We start from the raw sequence: 20,384 nt of genomic DNA on the forward strand, positions 1-20,384 counted from the left end.
AGGTAAAGCTCCATGGCTGGGGGCTGTAACAGCTCAGATCTTTTTGCAGAAAGGGACACAGAAATGACAGCACACACTTGTCTGTCGATTACACAGGAAAGAAACAGGGAATGGTACAAACTTCATCAATGACAGTAGAAACTTGATCCTGCCCCAGCTTTATTGACGATTAAATCAACATGTTAATAGGATTTAATGTTAATAATAATAATTAGTCCTGCCTTGATTGGACTAGATGGCCTCTCGAGGTCACTGCCCATCCTATGATTCTATGATCATCATCCAACCACTAAAGAATCATTCATTGTCCGGTATATCACTTTTCTCAGGGGTGTTTCACCTCCTTGTTCCTCAGGCTGTAGATCAGGGGGTTCAGCTTGGGGATCACAGGGGTGTAGACCACGGACACTACTTTGTCCTGATCAGATGAGTTGCCGGATGTGGGCCATAAATACATGAAGAACAGAGTCCCATAGAATATGCTGACAGACATTAAGTGGGAGGCGCAGGTGGAGAAGGCTTTGCGCCTGCCTTCCGTAGACCGGATTCTCAAGATGTTGATTATAATATAAATGTAGGAGATGAGGATGGTCAGGACAGTACTCAATGCATTTACAGCAGCAAAGATGAAATGCACTCTGCTATCCATGTGCGTGCTGGAGCAGGAGAGCTTCTGGAGTGGGCGGATGTCACAGAAAAAGTGATCGATGATGTTGGGACCACAGAAGGACCGGCTGAACAAAGAGCCTGTGTGCACAATGGCATTGGCACAGGCGTAGAAGTATGATGCAGCTACCAGCTGGACGCAGACTTTCCCTGACATGATAATCGTATACAGCAGCGGTTTGCATATAGCTATGAATCGATCATATGCCATCACGGCCAGAAGCAAGACCTCAGCATTTGCACAAAGAGAGAGAAAGAAAAATTACATGGCGCAATCAGCAAAGGAAATGGGTTTACACTCTGCTAAGAAGTTCACCAGAGCCCGGGGGGCAATAACAGAGGAGTAAACAGTATCTATAAAGGACAAGTTGAGAAGGAAAAAGTACATGGGGGTGTGTAGCTGGGACTCAGCCATGATTAATGCAATCATCCCAGAGTGACAATGTAGATAACCAAAAACACCACAAAGAGGATGGTTTGTAGCTGTGGACTGTCTGTGAATCCTAGGAGGATGAACTCAGTCACCCCAGTGTGATTTCCCTGCATTATTTTTTCCAGATATGGTCTATGCTGCTGGGGGATACTTAAATAAGAAATCAAAGATGATACTTATTATTGAAGAAGAGCCAAGTTGAGGTGGAAGGTGGATGCCACCATCTAGACACACAGAAGCAAGTCAAGATAGACAAGCCAAGTTATATCATGCCTACTGTGTGATGTTAATTTCTCTTAATAAAGTTTCATGTCACTGGGGAATTCCCAAGTTTTTTCTTCCTTAAAATAAAATAAAATAAAATAAAATAAAACAAAACAAAGGCAAACGGGAAGAAAAATTATGTAAAAGAATTTGCTATGCATTTCAGCATTTCAAAAGTCAGCTAGCTTGGAACCTATCGACAATTGCAGATATATCTCCAGGTCAGTACTTTTGAAATACCTATTGCAAGTCTGGCAATTGTAAATATAACTTAACTGATATGGAAATAAATAGCCAGACATTGCTGCAACAATCTGACTTACAGTACGGAAGTGCATGGAGTGGTTGAAAATCAGCCTTATATTAGAAGTCTAGCATCCTTCCATAGTTAAACCATTTATTAGGAACCATGCTATTTTACAAGTCAATTCAACCTCTCAATTTAGAATAAAGTCTCTGATTAAATTAAATAAACACCATTCATGCTGAAATTAGTACGAATAATATTCACAGAGAGGAAGTGTATATTAACTCTGGATATATGAATGAACAGAAGAATCAAGCAAAGGGAGACTGAATGAAAACTATGGGTGGGATCCTCACCCCTGCTCTGGCCCCTCACATCAGCTTAAAACTGGAAACTGGAGGCAGCAAGTGAGCTTGGACAAGCTTCCACCTCAAGAGGAAAGGACGCTATTAAACACCAAGTAAAACATCTGTGGAGCAGTCTACCTATCCCATGCTCACCTTGCAGTAGCTGATCTTCCTATACACCGTAGAGATGTTAATCTCTCTTGCTTATTCAGAATTATTGGAGAAAGTTGGAGGACCGTCCTGTCCTTCTCAGAAGATATTTTGGAAGCAGAGACATTAAGAGTTTCACACTGAATACACACCTCACATCCACCTAGAGAGTCACAACGAGACACATTGGGAAGTGCAGGTCAAACCACATCCAAGCACATGTTTCCCTTAGAAGCCTTATGGGTCCCCATTTGCATGTTCTTCCACGTCAAGTTGCCAATAAATCTGAAACCTATAAGAGCTATTTACTTTCATTGTATTATGAGTGTGAATCCACTCTGAACCTGAAAGACCTTCCACAGGGGCAGAAAATGGTGTGTTGGGGAAGCCAGTGCAGCCAGTTCCATACTGCAGTGTCTTTAAAGAGAGAACTTCTCTTGCCAGGGTTGTTGATTAGGAATAGTTCACCAGCACAAATCCCTCTCTAAGGAATTTTAAATGAAAACATTTTACGTTCAAAGAAATTAACCACATTTTTAGAAAAATCCCCTACAACTTGATTCTTTGCAACCAATAGGGTGTTTTGATCTTACTATTGTCTTTTTCCTTTGCACAGAGTACACCCTAACTTAGCACATGCAAGCACAATGGGCCAGATTGTCAGTCGATGTCAATCACGGTAGCTCTGTTGAGGTTGATGGAGCTCATCAACCTGTCTGGAGTGGCTCACGATATTGGACAGCGTGAGCTGATTCCTCTTCGTCAGCAGGAAGGCCAAGAGCAGTTTCCCATCTCCCAGCATGTGAAAGGGAGACATGTACAGCAGTGGGACTTCTGCAGGCTCACACAGCTCCACTGTTCTGGTTACCTCTTGAAAGCTGTCGCAGTCTCTGTTTGCAGAGCTAGCCTACAGGATGTTGGTTTGGATTCGTAGATCAGCATATCGCCAGAAGGAGTCATTTCCCCAGACAATCATGCTCTTAGAGTTTGCTGCAGATGTGTCTTAATGGTTAGATCTGGGGACGTGACCTTTAATTGCCTCCATGAGTCTCGATCATCTGAGACCAACTTGTTTCCCAGATGGATAACACCGATACATGTGCCAGGGGTGCTGAAAAGCAGAGGTGCCATGAGATTCCTAGCCTCACTTAGCAGGTGGTAGATCAGCTTTTGGAAGAACTGATGTAGGATAGTCATCACCAAACGCTCCTTTCCTTTTGTGCCAGCACTTGCATACCATTTCCCTGGGCTTGGAAGAAGCCCCAGACATGCTGCCTCTCAGCTAGAATGTTCTGATGTTAACATAGCTCCTTTCATCCCAAAGGATCCCAGTGCATTTCACAAAGTGCAGGAACCACTTTGGACACCACGTCAGGGCACGGTGACTGTTTAACAGAGCACAGCAACATTATACAACGATTTGAGACTCCAGTGAAGAATCACAGAATTATAGAAATGTGGGGCTGGAAGGGACCTCAAGAAGTCAACAGTTCCAGCCTGCTGCACAAGTAAACCTAGATGATGGTATCCCACTGAAACTGCAGCAGTGTTTAAACAAGCTGAATGTAGCTATCCAGATATGATGCTGGCCAAGTCTTCAGAACTAACAGCCACATCCTTGCAGAAAAGGGCCATGGCATCCTTAATGGCCATGACTGATAATTGCTCAGGGTGGCAAGCCCATGCACAAACCTACCCGTACCCAGTGGATATGTACTTGGGGCAGCTAGCCCATGCCACCACTCGCTGCTGCTCATGTTACTGCAGCTACACCATTTTTAGCATGCTAGCTCAATGAGTGCTACCGGGAGAGTGTTTGCGTGAGTTATGAATCACACCCTTAGCTCCAAGTGTAGTCGTCAGTGCTGGTGCAAGCACTGGGCAAACTAGGCGGCTGCCTAAGGCGCTGAGATTTGGGGGTGCACCGAAAAGTGGTGCCTAAAAATAGGACCAGATAGCAATCAAGACGCAGGCTGCAGATCTCAGATTGTAGGGAGGACGTAGATAAGAACCACACTCTCAATGAATTGCTCTCCTGCCATTTAGACAGGCAGCGATTAGGGAAGTCCTTTGATTAAAGTGCAGACTATAGGGAGGTGATAAGAATCACGCTGCCAATGAATTGCTCTCCCACTCCTGCCATTTAGAAAGCCAGCGAAGTCCTTTGATTGTGAATCGATAATTGTACAGATTGCTGTGTTGGTAGGCACATTATTATAGTACTAGCTCCTCTGTCTTGTAGATTGCACAGCAGCAGCCAGAAGGAGAGTGGAGCAGCTTGCAGTGGGAAGTGTAAGACCCCTCCACTGGGGCTGAGCTGTGCTGTCAGTGTGGTGCAAGCAGGGCTGGCTTGCACATGGCATGCTCGGAGAGCGGGCTGCAGGATTTTCAGGGCAGACGCCCTGCTCTCTGGGGAGAGAAGGGAAGGAGGCTGCAGCTGGCAGCTCTGCAGGCTTTCTTGCATGGAGGGGTGGCTAAGCCGCTTTAACCCACCTCCCTGGACCCCAGTTTTCTACCTTGCTGTGGTGTTAGGGCCGCTATACACTGAGGATGGAATGGAGGTTAAGGATAACCTAGGCATGGCCCAATATCTAAATAAGTACTTTGCCTCAGTCTTTAATAAGACTAGTGAGGAGTTTAGGGACGATGGAGGGATGACAAACGGGAATGTGGATATGGAGGTGGATATTACCGCATCTGAGGTAGAGGCCAAACTTGAACAGCTTAATGGGACAAAATCGGAGGGCCCGGACAATCTCCATCCGAGGATATTAAAGGAACTGGCGCGTGAAATTGCGAGCCCGTTAGCGAGAATTTTTAAGCAATCGGTAAACTCGGGGGTTGTACCGTACGACTGGAGAATTGCTAACGTAGTTCCTATTTTTAAGAAAGGGAATAAAAGTGATCCGGGTAATTATAGGCCTGTTAGCTTGACGTCTGTAGTGTGTAAGGTCTTGGAAAAAATTTTAAGGGAGAAAGTAGTTAAGGACATTGAGGTCAATGGTAATTGGGACGAGTTGCAACATGGATTTACTAAAGGTAGATCGTGCCAAACCAACCTGATCTCCTTCTTTGAGAAGGTGACGGATTACTTAGACAAAGGAAATGCGGTAGATCTAATTTACCTCGATTTCAGTAAGGCGTTTGACACGGTTCCGCATGGGGAACTGTTAGTTAAATTGGAAAAGATGGGGATGAATATGAAAGTTGTAAGGTGGATAAGGAACTGGTTAAAGGGGAGACTCCAGCGGGTCGTACTGAAGGGTGAACTGTCAGGCTGGAAGGAGGTTACTAGTGGAGTCCCTCAAGGATCGGTTTTGGGACCGATCTTATTTAACCTTTTTATTACTGACCTTGGCACAAAGAGCGGGAATGTGCTAATAAAGTTTGCGGATGACACAAAGCTGGGGGGTATTGCTAACACGGAGAAGGACCGGGATACTATACAGGAAGATCTGGACCACCTTGTAAACTGGAGTAATAGTAATAGGATGAAATATAATAGTGAAAAGTGCAAGGTCATGCACTTAGGGATTAATAATAAGAATTTTAGATATACATTGGGGACGCATCAGTTGGAAACAACAGAGGAGGAGAAGGACCTTGGAGTATTAGATGATCGCAGGATGACTATGAGATGCCAATGCGATATGGCCGTTAAAAAAGCAAATGCGGTTTTAGGGTGCATCAGGCGAGGTATTTCCAGCAAGGATAAGGAGGTGTTAGTACCGTTATATAAGGCGCTGGTGAGACCCCACCTGGAATATTGTGTGCAGTTCTGGTGTCCCATGTTTAAGAAGGATGAATTCAAACTGGAACAGGTTCAGAGACGGGCTACTAGGATGATCCGAGGAATGGAAAATCTGCCTTATGAAAGGAGACTCAAAGAGCTTGGCTTGTTTAGCCTGGCCAAAAGAAGGCTCCGGGGGGATATGCTTGCTCTATATAAATATATCAGGGGGATTAACGTTAGGGAGGGAGAGGAATTATTTAAGTTTAGTAATAATGTAGGCACGAGGACGAATGGGTACAAACTGGATATTAGGAAGTTTAGACTTGAAATTAGACGAAGGTTTCTAACCATTAGGGGAGTGAAGTTCTGGAACAGCCTTCCGAGGGAAGTAGTGGGGGCAAAAGACTTATCTGGCTTTAAGACTAAGCTTGATAAGTATATGGAGGGGATGTTATGATGGGATAGTTTAATTTGGGCAATTGATCTTGGATTATCAGCAGATAAGTCTGCTCAATGGTCTGTGAGGGGATGTTGGATGGGATGGGAACTGAGTTACTGCAGAGAATTCTTTCTTGGGTGCTGGCTGGTGAGTCTTGCCCACATGCTCAGGGTTTAGCTGATCGCCATATTTGGGGTCGGGAAGGAATTTTCCTCCAGGGCGGATTGGCAGAGGCCCTGGAGGTTTTTCGCCTTCCTCTGCAGCGTGGGGCATGGGTCGCTTGCTGGTGGATTCTCTGCAGCTTGAGGTCTTCAAACCACAATTTTGAGGACTTCAATAACTCAGTCATGGGTTAGGGGTTGTTATAAAAGTGGATGGGTAGGGTTCTGTGGCCTGCCTTGTGCAGGAGGTCAGACTAGATGATCATATTGGTCCCTTCTGACCTATGAGTTTATGAGTCTAATCCTGCTTGCCCCCCACGCTCCCCTGCTGGAGCGAGAGCAGGATGGACTTGTGAAGGCAAAGCAGGCCACACTCTCCCATTCCCCTGTTGCAAGTGCACTTGGCCCACTGCTGCTACATGCCAGGGACTGGAGAAGATAGTGCCCATTTCACCTTACGGCTCTTTAAATCCTATCCCGTACGCCGCCCCCTCCACACCCAAACCCGGTCAGCTTCCCTTCCCCTCCCCAGCGAAACTAGATCCTCCCAGTGACCGAACCCGGTCTGCTCCCCTTGCACTCCCCAGCCAAACCCAAACCCCCACTGACCAAACCCAGTCTGCTTCCTCTCTCCACCAAACCCAATACCCCACTGACTCAACCCAGTCTGCTTCCCTTCTGGTCCCCAGACAAACCCAATCCCCCACTGACCTGAACCCAGTCAGCTTCCTTCTCCTCCCAGCCAAATTTGAACTGTCACTGTCTGAATCCGGTCTGCTTCCCTTCCCCTCCCCAGCCAAAGCCGATCCTCCTAGTGACCGAACCCAATCTGCTCCCATTGCATTCCCCAGCCAAACCCGAACCGCCACTGACTCAACCCGGTCTGCTTCCCTTCCCCATGGAAAAATAAATTCTAAATTATAACGTGATACTCTGTGACAGTGTATTGTGTATAACAATGTCAGCACTGTCATGTTATTCATTTATTTTCATTAAATATGTAGACTAAATAATTAAATTAATAAACTTTCAAGCCAAACGTATATCAATTCTAATGAACAAACCCAGGGGAGGTGGAACCTCTAGAGTAAACCAGTCGCTGGCTGCTTGGTTTGTTACCCATCTTCTCAGTAATAACCAGAATAAAGATATGCCTGATCACCTGGGGTATTCTGAGTAGGTGCTTCTGGATCGGATGAAACTGCAGGACTCTCTCTGCTCCAGTGTCCTAAGAAACCTTTCCAGATGCTTCAGATCTGTCTCCATGAAATCTGGCCAGGTTTGGGGTTTCTTGGCAGCAATGCAGACTGAGGTTGTGATTGGCTGGTAGGCCTGGAAGCACAGATGCTCATAAGTTCTGTGCTCCAAGAGGACCTTGTACTTTGTAAAGTCCAGGTCCCTCAGCTGAGCCTTCAGCCTCATGTCATTCGTTCTGGAGACGTGAATGAAGGTTGCCGTCCGGATCCAACAATAGACTTCCTCCAGGTTAGATGTGAACTAGTTATTTTGGATGAGAATTCTCACTCTCTGCTCAAAGCTGTCCAAGCCAAAAGGCAGACCGGAGAAGTCAGAATGTTCTTGATGGTCAAGGTCAGCCCCCAGCTGACGGGCTGTCTGGCCTGGTCACTGCCATCTTCACAGTGGCTTGCAGTTATGTATGGGCATAAATGCTTCACGGGATTAGGACCTCAGTAATGTCTCGATCCAGTTGGTTCATTGTACAGGTCACAAGAGAGCACTGCCAACTCACCATGGGACCTGAAAACCCAACTGGTTTACTTCTCCTCTTGCTGTATCACCCCGCAAAGACCTGGCTGTTTGAAATTAGTGAACCATTCTAATGCTGAGCTAGAATTCAGTCCAGCTCCTGCTCCTGTAGCTGTATTGGCTCCACAGGGCTAACAGGAGTGCAGATGTAGGGTGTGAAGATATTCAGAACCAGTAAAAATGGCACCATTTGCTAAATGATAGTCACACTGTAGAATGGATCTTGGTGCGTTTTGTGTTTCAAACCTGTGAAATCTGGATGTGACACCAAAGTCTGGGGAGTTCTGGTTTGAGGCCCCCTTCTGTGTACTTTAGTTTCCAACGTACATTCCTGCTAGAGAAAAGGGTACTGTGGCACTTCCCTCCTGTCCTCAATCTATCTGAGCTCCTGATAGGGGTTGTAAAACAAATGTGATGTACAGATATATTATTTGAGACACTAAGCTCATCTCTAGACTCTGAAGTGCTGGGTATATATTGTGATGGACCCATATAGCCCATCAGAAGAACTTACAGTCTCTGTCTGTGTTCAAAGCAGAGGATAAAATAGACTGCAAAGAGAAAATAGAAAGTCAGGATTATTGAACTCTTCACCAGCATACCTCTGACAATAAATCAAAGGAAGCCTTCCTTCGTGGGATCTAAGATAACATGCTCTAGAATGAACAATAAGGAGTGTTTAGTATCATGTACTCTGCATATTTGGGATTTACCAAGGGTGAGTGTGTACTGAAGTCTGTGTGGCGCTGCATGTGCATCAACCTGCAGCCACATGGGTACAGTTGCAGAATCTCAGCTTTAGTTTGCAAGCTCTTTGGTGGGCAGGGTCCATTTTGTAAGGTGGCTAGCACACTTCTGGGTGCTGTAAAATACTATTAATTCCCAAGATTTATTCAAATGTCCCCAAACTCTTAGCATTTTCCAAGAGGTAACTTAGCACACACCCCTACCCCCATAATTGCATGATCACTCCTGCATCCGTGACATTTAATAGTCTCTTAGATGAGAGCTTTATACCATTGCCAAGGAGAGATTCAGAGTAAAACAAGCTTTGCAGGTCCTTCTGGGCAGCTTTGAAAGTTTCTTAGAATTCTCCTGGGCTTATGTATTGTTTGTATTACGGAGTGCCTAGCACAGGACTCCACCATATTATGTGCTATATAAACACAACAAAAGTATGGTCCCTGCCCCATGGGGCTTACAATTTAGTATAAAATGACAGACAATAGATCGATACAGACCAACCACCAGGGGAGTACCAGGGAACAACGCAACAATATTGACCAGCATGATAGGCTTTAAGGAGAGATCTAAAGAAAGATAATGTAGCTTTGTGGCTGTTCCTAGTGGAGGGCACTTCCCAAGCATGAAGAAAGGACAAAGGTACTTGTCTGGAAATTTAACAAGGGGGCGATGGAATCTGCCATCGTGGGCCCATTGGTGGTGAGCACTGACAGTTCAATAGCAAAGGAGAGAGGTTAGAAAGGGAGGGCAAAGGTTGTGAATGGCCTCAAAAGTGAAGACAACTGCCACGGTTTATGGTTGATGTAATAGAGAACGGGGAGCCAGTGGAGGGATACAACAAGGGGGTGACGTGGTCAAAGTGACAGGCTAGGAGAATGGTCTTTGCAGCAACATTCTGAATGGATACACATGAGGCAAAACTGCAACTGACAAGGCCAGAGAGAAGGAGGGGACAATGCTGAATTCTACAGTCATGATACATGTGTGCCAGCTAAAGCAGCTGCTTTAGGTAATTTTTAGAGGGGATTTAAGTTGTAGTAATATATGTTTTCTCTGCCCATCAGAGGTTTGGACTGTAGGACTCGTGGGGGCAGATCCTTAGCCGCTGTAAATTGTCCGAGCTCTCTAGCTGGCTCCAGGCTTCTCAGACAGAAGAATTAAAAAAGATGCACTGGGACTATTTTTGCAGGACTCTCAGGCATTTCTAAAATACTTTCTCTGTAAGGCAAGTGAAAGAGTAACCCAGAGACCGGTGTGAAATGAACCGGTGAGTCTCAGTCCAGAGCCAGAAGTCAAATATCCACATTACAAAACCCACCATCACAAGTGGCATCTTTCACAGAAGATGCAGCAGAGGACATATGGGTTGACTGGGCATGGAGGCTGAACTGCCTTCCTATGTCCATATCTAGGCTAAGGCATGCTAGTGCACAGAGGAAATGTGCATGGACACTGCCCAAACTGTGTCCCTCCTTCTGTAACTGGAGAACCTCAGTCTCCATGGCTGTCTTTGGGCACATCTCACCAGCACAAAATTAAATATAGTAAATTAATACACCTAATCAGCTCAGTCAAACATTCCAAGTTCTATGACCTCACCTGTGTCAGATTCCTCCAAAACTGTCTGTTTCCTTCTGTTCACTGAAATGGCTTCCTATGCCGATCTATGTTTTTGATTATTTTGAGTAAACATTGTGGGTCATTCACTTCCACTGAGAAACCAACATTGCAACAGAACTGGCTTGACATGGGTAGCATCAAACAAATGCAGCACAATTCTTTTCAACTGATCTAGAGTTATAAATGTATCTGAAAGTTTAAGAAAGCTTGGTCTTTGTAGATTGGTACGAGAGTAACCAGGATAATCTTCATTGGTTTGCATATGGCTTGTATGACGGTATCCCCACCAGTGAAATTCCTGCAACCATAGTAACAAAAGTAGCCATCCTTCTCAAGGATTTCCACAATCTTTTTTTGTGAATGAAGTTGTCTACCTCAACCTGCTTCTTGTTTTATGGTGCAGTGGATGATGGGCTGGAGAGGGCATAGCAATAGAGCTTATGGAAAATGTTGTCACCTGAAATGATATGAAGTTAATAATATACATACAGCATGCTCATCTTAATTGGGACCACCAGTTCCATAGGGACATTTCCCAGCAGGGAATCAATTTAACATAAAAGAGAATGACAAATACTCCTACATAAATAGCATTGGTTTTTCTTAATGGAGTTGAATTTGGGCAGTGCCAAGAGGTTAAGTAGTGTTTAAACAGGTGTTAAATAGAAGTGAAATCCTGAGCTTTTAATGCATGAATGAAAAGAAAAGAAATATATTAACAAATGAAATTATGGATTATATTCTGTGAATATTGCTTTCAGTTCTTGCATTATTACTTCATACTGTACTACGCTTTAGTTCAATCAAAGTGACACCGTTTGGAACAAAAGTTAAGATCTGTAAACATAAGTGTTCTCCTTTGTTCCCATCCTTTGTAAAAGATTGCATAGGCTCAAAGGTCTCATCAAATTGAGCCAAAATGAGGGGGGAGGGTTCTGGTGACCCTGAGCTTCACTCTTGAGCTTCACTCTTGAGCCTCAGAAGGGTAAAAGGAAAGACTCCCACTGACTCCAGTGGGTTTTGGATCAGGCTCAGGGCACACTGAATGCTGCATTCTCTGTCAAACCTAACCTGTGAGCATTTGATGTAAAGAGGAGCCCAAAGCCCTGGGTCTGAACACCTCAAACTTTGAAAGGGCTCAAATCTGGATTCAAAGTAAAGTTTTCAAAGGTGCTGAAGTGATTTAGGAGTCTACCTCCCATTGACTTTCAGCTTCTAAGTTCCTTTTGAAAATAGGACTTAGGTGCTTTTGAACATTTTCCTCTCCAGGGTATGAGGCTCAGACCCATCCATTGCTGGCCTGAAGGTGTCTACTGCTTTTCTCTTATCAGGCAAGGCACAACACTTGCCAGAACTGTCCCCTTCCCCCACCTCTCTCTGAGCTACACCAGGCTTGAGGGACTGAGCCTGGTGGGGAGTATCAGCCCTTTGGCTAGGGGGACTAAGGAGTTCTGCAAATCTTGATAATTATGCTGAGGGCTTGGTTTCCTGTTGCCTGGTGCAGCCCACCTCTCCCCATGCAGCATCACAGTACAGAGTGGTTTGGAGAGTCCCTTACCACACTTCCTTCCCACATCCTGGCTGCAGGCCTTCAGCTCACTGGCATCACCCAGCCTTCCCTGTCTGCTTATATGGTTCCAGTGCAAAACATAAGAGATTGCAGCATGAGCATGTTTTCCCTCCCCTACTCTTGTTCTCTCCCTGTTCTTGCAGAGGTCTCAGTATTCCAGTGTGGATCCAGATTACAATCAGACTGGGGGTTTAGAGTTCAATGGCTGGACCTAGCTAGGGTTCAAAAGAGAACAAAGACACGTTGAGGGAAAGAGGTAGACAGTGAGTTCAGGGGTTGGCCACGTAGAAGTCTCATAAGAACAGCCTGTGAGATTTCAGACTCCAGTGGCAGAAAACTCACCAGCACAGATGATCAGGGGAGATTCCTGCCAGCCGCAAACTATTACCCTTTCCACAGAGTTCCTCTTTAAGTCCTGGGGCAGATGGACCCAGGTGAGGCCCTGTGTTTTCACTGTGAAGGCATATTTCTAGAAAGCCAGATCCCAGAACCAGTGCAAAGGCATAGAGCTTCTACATGGGTGGTGCTGACATCTCCTGCAGATCCCCCAGAATTCCATAGTACCTCATTCTTAGGGCCCTACCAATTTCACAGCTGTGAAAAACATGTCACAGACTGTGAAAAAAGCCCTTCCACGTGAAATCTTATCTCCCCTGTGCTGCTGGGAGTGCCCCAGCCAGGGGCTCCCAGCTCTGAGTCCTGGCTGGGCTGGGGAAGGACAGGACTTGTCCTTCCCCTGCATGGCTGCTCTGGGAGGCGGGGGAATGCACCCCAGAGCTTCCTGCAGCAGGGGGAGGTACACGGAGGTTGGTATGATTCCCCCTACCCCCACAGGATCAGCTGTGCAGGGGAAGAGCAAGTCCCTCCCCAGCCCAGACAGAACTAGCAGCTAGGAGTCCCTGGCTGGGGCGCTCCCAGCAACACAGGAGAGATCAGACCTATCTCCACCTCTGGGAACCTCCTGTAGCTACAGGAAGCTCTGAAGGCAGCACAGAAATGAGGGTGGCAACCCTATAACCCCTCTACAACAGGTTTCCAAACCCCCACCCCCACAAATCCCTTTTGGGTCGGGTCCGCCACGGTTACACCACCATGAAATTTCAAATTTAAACATCTGAAAATATGAAATTCACCAATTTTCAAATCCTATGGCCATGAAATTGACCAGAATGGACTGTGAATTTGGTAGGCCCCTACTCATTGGGCAAGGGGAACACCCCACTGCTTAGAATGATTCTGGGGAAACTGTGCTAGGATATCCTAAGAGAGTTTTCTTGCCATGCTGGTATTTGCACTGGAAAGGATGCTTTGAGCCATTCTTCCTATTTATATCTGAAGTCTGGGTTTCTTTTCATTATGGAAATACATCACAACATGTAACACAGGACAAGTGGTATTACTTCATTGTTGCAGCAGTGCTCACTCAGTCTGACTTCAGACACTCTATTGCCTCAGTCTCCTTTCTTCCCCAGTTAGAGTGTTTTCGTAATAACCCTCCCCTTCCAGAGCCTTGGTTTAGTAACAGAGTTCAAATACAGCTCTTCCACCCTGCCTTCTCCTGGGACACAACAAGGGCTTAGCAGGAAGTAGTTTTCCCAGTTAGCAAGAATTTTTGACGTTTCAAAAAAAATCCCCCTTCCCAAACTGTGACAAAAAGTCTAAAAATGCACAAACCAAAACTCTAAAAAAATTCAAGTGGGAGGCAAACATTTCATTTCATTTTTGACTCAAAATTCACACTTTCAAGTTAAACAGTATCAAAATGAGACCTTCAATAATCTCCAAACATTTTTACCAACATTTTTCAGGTCAGATGTTCCCGTCAACCCCCTGCACTATTCACAAAGAGTCTCAGTTTCAATACAATCTTACAATCAAATATTTCCAGTGACGGAGAATGCACCACAGCCCTTGGTAAGTGATTCCAATGATTAATAACCCTCACTGATAAAAGTTTTCACATTATTTCTAGTCTGAATTTCTAGTCTGAATTTCTAATCTGAAAGTCTATTTGCAACTTTATGTTCCTTATGCAAGTACATAAAGATTGTGATTGAGTCACTGTCTCTTTGTTAAGCCTAGATAGAGCTCCTTGAGTCTATCACTATTAGGCAGGTTTTCAAAGCCTTTAAACATTTTTGTGGCTCTTCTCTGAATGCCAATTAGTTAAAATCTTTCTTGAATTGTGGGCACCAGAGCTGGACACAGGATTCCAGCAACAGTCACCCAGGGGCAGCTCCAATCACCAGCACGCCAAGTGCATGCTTGGGGCAGCAAGCCGCGGGGGGCGCTCTGCTGGTAGCCGTGAGGGCGGCAGGTAGGTTGCCTTCGGCGGCATGCCTGTGGAGGGTCCGCTGGTCCCGCAGCTTCGGCGGACCTCCCACAGGTGTGCTGCCGAATCCGCGGGACCAGGGACCTCCCGCAGGCAAGCTGCCAAAGGCAGCCTGCCTGCCATGCTTGGGGCAGCAAAATACCTAGAGCCGCCCCTGCAGTCCCCCCGTGCCAAATACAGAGGTAAAATATCATCTCTGCTCCTACTCAAGTCTCTCCTGTTTATTCATCCCAGGATTGCATTAGCTCTTTTGCCATCACATTGCACTGGGAGCTCATGTTCAGCTGATTATTCACTATAACCCTGAAATCTTTTCCCAAGTCGCTGCTTCCCAGGAGAGTCTCCCATCCTGTAAGTTTGGCCCCACATTCTTTGTCACTAGGTGTATACACACTTACATTCACCTATATTAAAACTTTTGATACAGTTTAACTTGAAAGTTTGATTTTTCTTTTGAGGCAAAATAACATTTTGTCAAAATGACTGATGGTATTTCGCTAAAGAGCCAGGCGCTGGGCCCCTGAACCAATGTAAATGAAACTGAAACTGTTTGTGAACAGTCAACAGATCGGCACCTTTCTGCAAAGAAGCCCACTCAGTGATGGGCAAGGATGGGGCTATGAACTTTATAGTCCACTGTCAAGAATTTTTGATCTGTTAACGTATTGCTTCTTTGAGCTGGCAAATAAGTCATAGTGGGCCAGATTCATCTCTGGTTTAGCATCATTGACTTCAGTGGAGTTACTCCAAGTATGGATTTGGCCCATAAAGTATAGATGTTATTGATGTTTTCATATGACTGTTTGGTATTTACGAGTTGGAAGCTCAGTAACTGAATTAGAGGTGGGCCCTAACCACCAAATTCAGACTCTGATCTGGATTTTAAACACATCACAATGATGGCAGGCATGTGGGGTGGTTTGGAGGCACAGTTTTGGTTCTGCTCACTAGACAGGCCTATTTGGATCTGGATCCAGATTTCAGATACACCCAAAGTTCAGGGGTTAGTAATGGGGCATCTGGTTCAAGCCCAGCTCTGGTAAGAATGCTTACCTGAACTGTAATTCTTATGTTAATCTTCCTGCTAATAAGCCAGGGTGGCGTTCACAAAGGTCGGAACAGGAAAACAGCCACAGGAATGAAAAACAAAGTTACCTGGTTAGCAACACAGGAACTTGTATACAGACTTCTGTACTGTTTGCATCTTCTCTAACACTAAGCTCTCTCTCATCTCTGGTTGGCTAGGAAGCTGCATTCTATGTTGATACATGAGGATCGGGCCTCGGTTATGTCTGCCTTCATCACCTCTCAGCCGCACTACTGCTGCGATCTCTCAGAATTCGAGGATGATTGTCTTCCATAAAATGATAAACAGTTATCGCTGGCAGATCCAGAGGTGGTTAATGAGACTGATCCAGGACCCACAGATCTTGTCACAGTTGGGGCAGACATTCCCGGTGGGAGGGGCAAATCTGGATTGTTCAGTCGGTTGTGGCGCATTCTTTCCCTGTTTCCCATTTCCTTGTGTCTGCACTGGATCTCAAAATACTGGGATCCTCGCCACAAGGTCCTTTTCCATTTTGGTCAGTTGTGGGCTTGGGATTCCCATGCGTTTGGTAATATTGCACTTTTTCCTTTTGGCTTTGTGGGTATCTTTGAAGCACTTTTTTTGCCTGCCCCTCCTCCGTTGGCCCTGGCTCAGTTGTGAGAACTACAACTGTAAGCAGGGTCTGAATGAGCTCTGCCCTGACAGCATGTGAGACACTAGGGGAAAAGATTTCAGGAGCAGACCACGTTTGCATAGACATGCCGATCCTGCCGAAGTGCACAGCAGGATGGAGCTGTTTTGCCAAAATGATCTAAATCACTCTAGTATTTGAATGCAGGAGTAATGAAATGTAATTATCTTTATTTTATAAGTAAAGGGCAGCAGAACTGTGCTTAGCCTGCCCTGACTGAGGGGTGACCCTAACCTGAACCTCACTTGCTAAGCATGGAGTGGGGATGCCAAATCCTAGAAAAGATGAGTGGGTAGAGTAGGTAGCGTGTTGGGTAGTGTGGACTTTGCCCAAAAAGTCTCAGAGACCATTTGTGCTGCTCCTCTCTAGCGTTTAATGGCAGAGATGATTAAATTGAGAGTCCTTGCTGGTGATTTGTAGAGTTGACATTAATGCTGAGCAGGTCTAGGAGCTAAGTCTTAGACCTTGTGAAAGAAAACACAGAGATCGCACTGGTAGTGAGGTCCCCTACTCCCTGCTGAAATCACTAAGAGCTGGGTGAAGTGTGGCAACCTCAGAACGCGATACTGGGTGAGCAGCAAGCAGTGGTGGTTAGTGGCAGCAGAGCAGCAGTGGCTGGTGGTGTCAGAAGGGCAGTAGCAGAGAAACAGCAGCTGCTGTGAACCACTTGCGGAGGTATTGTTTGATTGCCCTCCACCCCAGGGTGGGATGTGAATCCTGTGAATGCACATCTGAACTCTGCATCTTCACTAGCCATGAGCCACCAACTCTGAGTGTGGTGCGGGGGGGAGGGGATTTTGTTTGTCAGACTTTTCCCACTGCAAGATGGGAAGCTGAGGCAAAGGCTGCTGCCCAATGTACTGTGGGGTCAGGTTTGCTTATGGTCACATGGTTTTGAGTGTGGTTGTGTTTTTCCAAATGGATGCTGTGTTCCCTTTCCCTTTTAAGAAAACGTTTCTTTTGTTATACACAGATTCAGTGCTCGCAAATGGGGAATTACTGCCTCTGCTAGGTGCCCGAGGTGGTGGTTAGTTTTTCCCAGATTACTGGGTGGGGGCTTGAGCCAGTTCTGTCTTGTAGTGTTAAGAGGCATCCCTTGATATTGAACCACGCCCTCGTTGCTACTGACGCCACTTGGCGGAAGGGTTACACAGCAGGGTGATAGACCTGGGTGTGAAGCCTTCAGCTGAGAACTAGTCTAGGATGCTGCAGCACATCTCTTAGACACACAGGCTACCATGAGCACATCATACCTCTCCTCTGTTCCTTACACTGGCTTCCCATACTGCCATGTCAAGTCACTGACTCGCCCCTTCTTTTCAATGATGAAGGCAGGGTATAGGAGTCTGTGACTGGCCTCCTTCATACCAGCTTTATTTGCCATGGAGCTACTAGCTCTCCTCTTAGCCCTTCTCTTTACCAGAACCAATAGTCCTGCCCCATAATCCGTCCTCTGCCCACCTGCTAATTACAACAACTAGAGAGGTGACTGAGTCAGGCCTAGTCCCAAACAACCTGCACTTTCAAGGAGAGGATTAAAAACGGTGCCAGTTTCTGGCCCTGACTTTTTTCCATGATAGAGGAGCTTGTGGACACAGTATTTTAGCGCACTATTAAAGGGAGCTAATGAAGAGTGGATGTCCTCAAATGATTTGGCCTGGGAAGGCATTTTTTTCCTAACAAAAATGTTCCCAAAGTTAACCACACAATTAGACATGGGAAATTCAGAGTCTCTTCAGATCTGATATTAACTTTCCAACTTGCGCCCAACTCTCGTTTAAGTGTGGGCCCTATGGAACATACTACTGCTGCTCTCAGATCTGTGGGACAGTGCAGAGCAGTTAGTTAGTAATAAATAGACAAACCTAAATTTACTTTTCTTTGTAATTTAAAACACAAGCTTATTGTTTTGGCCCAAGCCTATGTTATGGACAAACCCCAGGCTCGTGCTGAACACAGGATCTGGCCTGATGTGATTGTTTAAGTCCTGGGTTTTATTCCAGGGCTTTCCAAATCAGGATGCTGCTCTTCTTCCAGGGGCTCTGATCCCTGCTCTGGCGCTTCCCCAGAAAAAGTAAATACAAAAACAAAGAAGATTCTCTTTGGGATGAGCATGATGGGACATGGCCCCATCCCACTGCCAGCAAGCCTAACCAGCGTCCCTGCACCCAGGTAGAACCAATTAGGCACACTTGTAGGGCATGCTCTGCTTGGAGAAGGGGACCTTAAACAGGTGAGGCTGGCCTTAGATTGGGGGCAGGCTTGCCCAAGAAGAGAGGCTGCTGGGAGCTCAGCTGAAGGCAGTGACTAGCCTCCCCCCACCTTGTTTAGGGTATACAGACTCTGGAGCCCTGAAAGGGGACCTGGATGTCTGCTCTCCGCAGGATTTAAATTTTCATAATTTCCTGGAGCCCACTACACCACCACGACCCCCGATTCTCCATGGGGCGCACAGTGGCTTGGGTCTTCAGACAAGTGGGCCCCCTGAAATTGGCTTGCAGCCTCCCCTAGAGGGCTGTGGACCCCCAGCTAAGAACTGAAACAGCATCAGGCTGGAGTCAACATTTGAAAATATTTACCAGAGCACTGCTCCAGCTGAATTTAATCCTAGGCTCTGTCAGTGCCTGTAGCTTGGCCTGAGGCGCAGGTAATTAGACTCAGAAAGGCCCCCGGGAGTGAGCTTAACTCCCATAGGGAACAGTGAGCATTCCCACAAGTGCAGGTTTAGGAGGGAACCCAGGGGCAAGGGACTTAAAGAGACGAAGACTGAGCCTGGGCTAAGAGCTGGCCGGTTACAATGAGGATTTGCAAAAGGCAAAACCCAGCTCCTCTCTATGGGGTTCTCATTGGCATGGTTCAAATGGAAAAGACCTTTAAAGAAAGGCCAATGAGCACTGATGTCCCTGTCTGCATAACTGAAATATACAGCACAGTCTAAGGGACACATATACTCCAGGAAGGACCTTCTTGCCCAGCACCTTCTACTAAAACATTGCTGCTTTCAGGAGAGACCAGAGTACAAGTAGGTTGCCAATTTTCTAATAGCACAAAACTGAACATTCCTGCCCCGCCCTTTCCCTGAGGCCCCGCCCTGCCCCTTCTCCAAGACCCCACTCCCGCTCGCTCAAGACCCCCTCCCTCCATCATTCGCTGTCCCCCACCCTCACTCACTTTCACCAGGCTGGGGGAGGGGGTTGGGGTGCTCGAGGGGGGTGAGGGCTCTGGGTGGGAGTGCGAGCTCTGGAGTGGAGCCAGGGATGAGGAGTTTGGGGTGCAGGAAAGGGCTCCAGACTGGGGCAGAGGATTGGGGTGCGTATGGGTTCTGAGTTGGGGGTGCAGGTTCTGGGTGGGGCCAGAAATCAGGAGTTCAGCTTGCAGAAGAGGGCTCTGGGCTGGGACAGGTGTTGGAGTGCAAGGTGGGGTGAGGACTCTGGCTGGAGGTGCAGGCTCTGGAGTGGGGCTGGGATGAGGGGTTGGGGTGTAGAAAGAGGCTCCAGGATGGAACTGAGAGGTTCGGCATGCAGGGAAGGATGTTGGCTCTGGCTGGGGACTCTGGGGTTCGGAGTGCAGGAGGAGGTGAGGGTTCCAGCCGGGGGTGCAAGCTCTGGGGTGGGGCTGCAGAGGAGGGGATTGGGGTACAGGAGGGGGCTTAGGGATGAGGCAGGGTGTTGAGGAATTGCAGCTGGGGTGCAGGCTCCAGCAGGGAGTTTGGATGTGGGAGAGGTTCCAGCAGCACTTACTACAGCTCCCTTTTCAACCGGGTGTTCCGGTCTAAGTACTAGGAGAGCAATGCAGGTGAGAAGAGTATGGCAAAACTCAGGAGGCCCAGATTCCTTGCTCTATAACTTTCGCAGTGACACCTCCATGCCTTGCATACTAAGTAAGTACCCAGCACGCCATTTCTGACAATGGTCTGCAGCACAAAGACCACCATCACAACAGGCACTCAGACGGACCCCTTGGCTGGCAAGCTTCTCCGAAAGGATAAGCGTTGAATAGGCCTTGAATTCTGAGTTCTTTTCTCATTCTAATAGTAATTTCAAGTCCCGGATTGAGGTGCACTGGGGAGAATCCACCTGACTGAAACCTGTCCTACAGAGAAAGAGAAGCTCTCAGTCTCCTCAATCTAGCTAAAATAAATTATATTCAAAATAATCTGTGCTAATCTCTGC

The 20,384-nt window shown here is 46.6% G+C and overlaps 1 pseudogene; it reads right to left on the minus strand.

The window, feature by feature from the left end:
* Window positions 1-325: 325 nt before the first annotated feature.
* On the minus strand, window positions 326-4,250 carry LOC116823578 (olfactory receptor 5AP2-like; annotated as a pseudogene).
* Between the last annotated feature and the right edge of the window lie 16,134 nt (window positions 4,251-20,384).

Source organism: Chelonoidis abingdonii, chromosome 16 (genome assembly GCF_003597395.2).
Source record: "Chelonoidis abingdonii isolate Lonesome George chromosome 16, CheloAbing_2.0, whole genome shotgun sequence".
NCBI classification, from domain to species: Eukaryota; Metazoa; Chordata; order Testudines; family Testudinidae; genus Chelonoidis; species Chelonoidis abingdonii.